General features: G+C 46.1%; 1 pseudogene; it reads right to left on the bottom strand.

Moving 5' to 3' along the window:
* Nucleotides 1-765: 765 nt before the first annotated feature.
* On the bottom strand, nucleotides 766-1778 carry LOC111554872 (annotated as a pseudogene).
* Between the last annotated feature and the right edge of the window lie 6074 nt (nucleotides 1779-7852).

The raw sequence follows: 7852 nt of genomic DNA, 5'->3' as shown, positions 1-7852 counted from the left end.
TGTGGGAAACTATAAAGCTCAGCACTGTTAGACAAGAAAACACAACTTCCGCAGATTCTCTGGCTTTGTGGCCTCAGTCAGTCCCCACAGCTCTTGCGAGGCATGGTCTTTCTCAACAAAATCATAGGCCATCTAAATTTTGCAGGAGGCATTCAACGCTTCACCTATCAGAGAAGCTGAGGACTTTCCTAAGTTGGAGGGAGGCATGTGGAAGGAGAGCGGAGGGCTTAGGCTCCATAAAATAAAAATGGGCTGGCAACCTGAGAGTGTGCTTCACTGGTTGAGCATAGTGGCTAATAATTTGGACCCTGGAGTTAGAAAAGCATGAGTTGCAATCTCTGCTCTGCTTCCTTCGCTGGTTGAACTCGAATGAATTACATATCTTCTCTGAGCCTGTTTTCACCTATGAAACAGGGCTTGTTGGACAAATGGAATGGTATAAGGCATCTAAACATGTCACAGTGTTGAACACCCAATGACTATTAGTTATTAGGAGCTTTTTGTCCTTTGGATAATATGAGACAGGTCAAAGGATATATCATCTTCAGGGGAAATTTGGGTGAATTGAGTGGTTCCTGGATACACAGTGAAGCTTTGCATGATGTGAGACTTTGCATATTTCACTGTGGGCCAACTGCACGTGCAGACTCCTGAAGAGATGCTCATGCTGGTAACTCCCTTCCTGCCACAGGAGCTTTTGGGGGGTTTTTTTTTTTGGCTGAGTACAGGGGACTTTATTGATGGTAAGTGAGAGGGTGGGGCTCCCTAGTCCCCTTGCTCTTCAGGCGTTCTGGAGTGGAAACTGTGTTGAGGGGGGATTCTCAGTGTGGTGGGGACTGAGCGGGAGCAGGGATTCCATGGCAGCTGAGGGTCTCTTTTCCTCTTGTTGTCTTGCTGGAGCTGGTGGTCTGGGGTCTCTTCTTCCTTGAAGGCCATGTGGACCATAAGGCTCCCTGTTACTGTAGCCAAATTCATTGTCATACCAAAACATGAGCTTGACAAAGTGGTCATGCTCTTCTTGCTCAGCATAGAAGGTGGGAGAGTGTGTGTCACTGTTAAACTCAGAGGAGGCAGCCTGGTGCTCAGTGTAGCCCATGGTGCCCTTGAGGGCCCTCTGATGCCTGCTTCACCACCTTCTTGATGTCCTCATATTTAGCAGGTTTCCCCAGACAGATTAGGTCTGTGACCGACATGTTGGCAGTAGGAACACAGAAGGCCATGCCAGTGAGATTCTTGCTCAGAGATTACCATGCCCACAGCCTTGGGAGTGCCATCTGAGGCAGGGATTATGTTCTGGAGAACCCTACAGCCTTCATGCCACAGTTTCCCACAGGGGCCAGCCACAGTTTTCTGGGTGGCAGTGATGACATGAACTGTGGTCACGAGTCCCTCTACGATGCTGAGGTTGTCATGGATGACCTTGATCTGGGGGACTAAGCAGTTGATTGTGCAGGAAGCATTCCTGATCACCATGAGGTTATTTGCTTACCTCTCATGGTTTGTGTCCATTACAAACACAGAAGCATCAGCAGATCAGGTAGAGATGATGACCCTTTTGGCTCCCGCATCTCGGTGAGCCCCAGCCTTCCCCAAGGTGGTGAAGATGCCAGTGGATTCAATGAAATAATCAACATCAGCATCAGCCCATTTGATTTTGGTGGGATTGCACTCCTGAGAGGTGATGATGTGATTTCCATTGATGATAAGCTTCCATTCTCAAGGTTGATGTAGCTGTGGAACTTGCCGTGTGTGGACTCACACTGGAATATGTGTATCATGTAGTTGAGGTCAATGAAGGGGTCATTGAGAGTGGACAATACTCACTTGGTCGGAGTTAAAAGCAGCCATGGTGACCGGGTGCCCATTATGGCCAAATCTGTTTACTGCAGCCTCCACTTTCACTACTGGTCTCAGAGATGGGGCTGGCACTGCACAAGAAGATGTGGCTGTCTCGAATGGGAGGAGCAGAGCACTGTTCGTGCTTTGAGAAAGCTGCAGGTGCCTTGGAGCAAATAGAGAAGATAAACAGGTTACTAAATGCACAAGTCTAAGCACTAAAACAATCAACACAGAGAGTCAAGGGCATGATTCTGTTGGGGAGATGATGTGGCAAGCTGGGCAGAGCTTCAGATAGGCCCTTTAGGGTGCCATGGTGCCATCTGGCAGATGTGCTAAGAAAGACCCGCATCAGACTTCAGTGACTTCTCACATCACTTCCACAGGTTGAATTCTAGCATTCCTTTACCACATTGACACAATGTTGGAGAAGTTCCTCCAGCCTCCCCAACATCTGCCACCATGGATAAGATCATGGGTAACACGGTGTATACCAAATCTCCCTCGATTTATAAGTGGCGTAATCTTACAAGAGTATATATGATAGTCTTATCATTACCATTTAAAGCCCTTTTATGCAAACAAACAGGATTGCAATTAAGGGGGGAATTAAAACAGAATGGGGTGTGTGGTGCTTGTCTAAATGTAATCTAACCACTACACTATTCATTTAGTGGAGTCTAATTGCCAGCTTTATAATTACACTCCTCAAGAAAATTGTTTTAGCGATGGTTTTCTTAAACTGACTTGAGAAGATTTTTGCGCCAATATGAGCAAAACAAAAGGAATTTAATTTCAAAACAGGGGCAAAGGAAGGTTACCCAGGAGAAGAAAACCTCAGGAGCTGGGCTGCAGATTTTGAAATTCATGCAGAACAGAGCTCAGCTAGGAAAGGAACAGGCTGGCATCACAACACGAGAGGCGCAGGGAGCTATTCAACGACACTTCCAGATTCGGGTTATAAGGAAAGAACTTACAAGGGAAGCTTCTGGTCTCCAAATCTCTAACTTAAGAGGATCTGCAATGATTCTTACTTGTGTGTTGTACATGAAACCACACTCCAGCTGTGGTCCCCGACCCACAGCATCAACATAAATCTAGAATCTCAGAATTTGCTGCAAAATTAATCAGAATCTGAATTTTCAACAAGTTCCCAGGTGAGCACACACCTATTACAATTTGAGGAGAACTGGTAAAAATGACCAGCTTGTGGTTCCAAATTGAAATTTTATGTTTTTTTTTTTCTTTTCTTAAATGTAACATATGCTCAATAAAGCAAAAAAGAACATGTGCATAGGAGTGTAAGGGGGAAAATTGTACCTGTAATTGCTCTGCCCTGAGAGGACACCTGCTTGACTGTGGGTGGATTCTCTCCCAGGCTGTTGTTACACATATTGTTCTACATTTTAAGCTCAGGCTACAAATACAGTCTTGGGTTTTTCATATCGTGTTATAAATATTTTCTATATTCCAACCAAGTTTTGTTGACATTTGTCTGCATTCTACCATATGAGTGTATTTATTCATTGTTAAAAGTTTACAGTACTTTATTGTTGCGTTTATAATTATAAATAATCCTCTGATGAAGGTGTTTATATTTTAACTTTTTTTCTATTCATTCATACGGTTAAATTTCCAGGATACAAAAATATTTAAATCTCTTGATAGAGATGATCTCTTCTAATTATAATATTCCTTGAAATAAGGTAAAATTTTTAAAAAGCATTTGAACTCTTTATTTCTCAGGGTCTTTTGGGTGGATGTTAATCTATTTAATTATTGGGGTTCCTGAGAAAGTCTCTTTCTCCAAGGATGGTCAGTGGCTTGAACTCTGAATCAGTCTATTTTCTTTTTCTTTTTCTTTCTTTTTTTTTGAGACAGAATCTCGCTTTGTTGCCCAGGCTAGAGTGCAGTGGTGTGATCTCGGCTCACTGCAACCTCTGCCACTTGCGTTCAAGCAATTCTGCTGCCTCAGCCTCCTGAGTAGCTGCTGTTACAGGTGCTTGCCACCACGCCCGGCTAATTTTTGTATTTTTAGTAGAGACGGGGGTTTCACCATATTGACCAGGCTGGTCTCAAACGCCTGACCTCAGGTGACCCACCTGCCTTGGCTTCCCAAAGTGCAGGGATTACAGGCATGAGCCACCATGCCCAGCCAAGAATCAGTCTACTTTCTAGCACTTTTAGACTAGCAGAAAGAGGATACCCACACGCCACTGTTAAGTGAAGAGCTGCCACCAACTTTACTTTGTAAATAATCACTCAGTTCCTCCCAGGCTGAGTCTGTTACAGCAATGGGATGCCCAGGTTAAATTTATGGAAAGACATTGACCTTGGAGCCAGACTGCACCAGAGTAAGTTCTGTCTCTGTCCCTGAGGATGTGTGACATTTTCTAAGCTATTACTTACCTTAGTTCTGCCATAATCATCTTAGTTATAATATTGTGTTAATAATGCCTCTTCCCCGGAATTGATGATTACATGATGTAAGAGATATTAAAGCGTCTAGCATGAGGCATAAGGTCTGCCCCTAAAATGGTTCTATACATGGTAGGTGTTATTTTTCTTTCAATGTCAGGCGAGCGGATCCTGTATCCGCCATTCTTACATGGGGAGAAGTGGCAGATTGCTTTTTATTGCAACCAGGATTATCTCTGAAGACTGTGTCTTTAATATATTCTTTGTGATGGAGTCTTGTTGTGTTGCCCAGGCTGGAATGCAGTAGTGCAATCTCAGCCCACTATAACCTCCACCACCCAGATTCAAGCGATTCTCCTGCCTCAGCTTTCCGAGTAGCTGGGACTGCAGGCACCCGCCCCCACACCCAGCTAATTTTTGTATTTTTAGTAGAGACGAGGTTTCACTATATTGGCCAGGCTGGTCTTGAACTCCTGACCTCAGGTGATCCACTCGCCTTGGCCTCCCAAAGTGCTGGGATTACAGGCATGAGCCACTGTGCCCAGCTGAAGATCATGTCTTTAAATACACGTTGAACTTCATTTAGAGAAATTAAGCTTTGTTTCGTTTTTTTCAGTTAATACAAAACAGTTTTGTTAGCAAGAATGTAGATAACTCAGTCTTGAATTCTGCCCTCAGGTAATGGGATAAGCCTCTTTCAGCCATAGCAGAATGGTCAGTGTGGAACAGGCAGCAGGGACAGGAGCCTTTTCTGTGGACTAGTGGCCCCAGGCATGAACAGTCTCCATTTTCAGGCATGGGTCCTTCCTCTCAAAAATGGGAATCACTGCTGTGAATTAAGTTTTCTTTAACTTACAGCTGTGTGCTCTAGACTTAGCCGCATGCTTAAATTTCAAATGTATGTCTCTTATTTACAATTCATTGAGCAGATTATTTTCATATATAAATATGTATAGATAATAGAGAGAAGTTCATGACACATTCAATGAAAAATCATGTACATCCATACAGTTAAATGTCAATGGTGAATTTGTCTGGGCAGTGGTGTGCTAAGTAATTTACTATTGTTATTATTATTACTTATATTTTACATTTTTCTAAAATGAATATGCCTTACATGTATAATTAAAACTAACAAGGAAAAGGACTTAAATTAATAAAAATAATCCCTTATAGTAGAATTGTAAAGAGAAACTCTATTCATTTGTTAGATCGTCCTGCCGGTTGTTTATCTTTAGTCAAAGGGCAGAAAATTGATTCATTTGAAAAGAAATTTCAGCTTTACTGGTATCTTTTTGCCGTGTTCACCTGTGCCAAGCCCCTGTTCAAAGGTTGGTGCCCAGTAGACTTCCCTGGTGATGTTGACATCACTTAAGCAGGGGAAAGGCACTTAAGTTGCAAAAATGAGGAAATGATATTCTTGCTAAATTCTATCTCAGTTATGCACAGAGGCTGAAGGAAGCCAGCATCGCCTGCCAATGACAGGTATCTCTTTAACAAATTAGGTATCACCTGCACAGTGACAATGCATCTGGTCCAGGAGCTCCTGCACCTATTCTTCCCACAGCTTGCAGGATACCTTAAGACAAGCACCAGCATCCCAGCCCAGCGATGGGGCTCCTTCAGGAAAGACTGAGCCAGCTCAACAGGCTCCTCCTTCGGGATTTACAGCACAGTTGTTCATCTCATGTGACAGTCATTAGAGGTGGACAGCAACAACAACAACAAACTGAAGCGGACCTCTGTCAGGAGCTCAGCTGAGCGGGAGAGAGAGCTGAGCTGCCCACGTTGGAGTTCACTGAATGCAAACCAGAATGAAAGATGAGCCTTGGGCCATCCACTGTGATGGCATGAGCAGAGCAGGGGGTTGACCCAGGAAGGCGTCACCTCCCATCATTCTCTTCCTCCCTCCATGGGGTTGGGTCACTCGCCGTCACAGCATGAGCAGGAGGCTGACCAGGGAAGGTGTCACCTCCCAACTTCCTGTTCTCCCTCCTGTGGGATTAGGTCACCCACTCTGATGGCACAAGCAGGGGCTGACCTGGGAAGGCATCACCTCCCATCATTCTGTTCCTCTCTCCTACGGGATTGGCTCATTCACTGTGATGGCACTAGCAGGAGGGTGACCCAGGAAAGCATCACCTCCCATCATTCTGTCCTCCCTCTGTGGGATTAGGTCACTCACTGTGATGGCACTAGCAGGAGGGTGACCCAGGAAGGTGTCACCTCCCATCATTCTGTTCCTCCCCTCCATGGGATTAGGTCACCCACTGTGATGGCACTAGCAGGAGGGTGACCCAGGAAGGCGTCACTTCCCATCATTCTGTCCTCCCCTCCATGGGATTGGCTCACTCACTGTCACGGCATGAGCAGGAGGCTGACCCAGGAAGGCGTCACCTCCCAACTTTCTCCTCTCCCTCCTGTGGGGCTGGGTCACCCACCGTGATGGCACCAGCAGGGGGCTGACCCAGGAAGGTGCCACCTCGCACTGTTCTGTTCCTCCCTCCTACAGGATTGGCTCACCCACTGTGATAGCACGATCCGGGAAGGCATCGCCTCCTAACTTTCTGTTCCTCCCTCCGTGGGACTGGCTCACTCACTGTGATGGCATGAGCAGGGGGCTGACCCGGGAAGGCGTCACCTCCTCCGGGAAGGCGTTCTGTTCCTCCCCACTGTGGGATGGTGCGCTGGTGGATCTGCACAGACATGGATGGGGTCATCTCACTATTGAGGGAGTCCCTGGACAAAAGGCTGTGGCAGTTAAATAGACCCTGGGGCTGAGGAGAGGAGGAGGGCAGGGGATAGGAGTGGAAGAGTCCTGAGCACTGAGTCAGAGTGGGGCAAAGGGTCTTCAGTGCCCAGCCCGCCACCCACTCCTCCTGATAAGGAGATTCTGCAGAGGCCCCCGAGGAAGACCTCAGCTAAAAGCCCCAGGTAGATACCTAGGAATGAAGATTCCCGGGCTAGGAATGCAGCTATGTGAGAACCTGGCTGACCATCAGGGCCCCAGCTCCCTGAAGAGCCTGCCATGCCCTGACTGGGCGTGAAGCCTGCTGCGGGAAGGGCAGGCCCTGTTCCCTGTGAGGCTTGCTGGAGAAAGCCTTTGTAATCACCTGTGGTCAGGCCTGAAAAGTCACGTCGGATTTCAACCTGGAGCTGGACTCCTCAACTTCAGTTACCAGCCCTGTGATCTGGGGCAAGTGACTTGATCCTTCTGTGCCTCCGCTTTCTCATTCTGTGAATTATGGATCATATTTTCCACTTCATGTGAAAATATCAAAGCAGTTAACACATGTGCAGTGATTTTTACAAGCGTTCATGGGGAATCTTCCATGGGCTTTGGCCATCAGCAGTAGTCGTCTTAGCAGTGCTATAATAACGACGTGCATTTCTTGCCTCTGTATTTCCTTATCTCTTTCTAGTTTTGATGAATAATGACAGGTTCTCCGCTTGTTTATCTTTTTGTTTTTCCCTCTACTGTGTGTGTTCCTACTCCGGTGTACTTACTAGGTTTCAGGAATGTTCCTGGGGTCTGGGAGTTTGCTGATCAGATCAGCAGATTCACTTATGTAGCAAATACTCATGGAGACCCAAGTAT

This window comes from Piliocolobus tephrosceles, chromosome 9 (genome assembly GCF_002776525.5).
Source record: "Piliocolobus tephrosceles isolate RC106 chromosome 9, ASM277652v3, whole genome shotgun sequence".
Classification (NCBI taxonomy): domain Eukaryota; kingdom Metazoa; phylum Chordata; class Mammalia; order Primates; family Cercopithecidae; genus Piliocolobus; species Piliocolobus tephrosceles.
The sequence above is the reverse complement of the archived record's forward strand: the minus strand, read 5'-3'. Positions and strand labels throughout refer to the sequence as shown.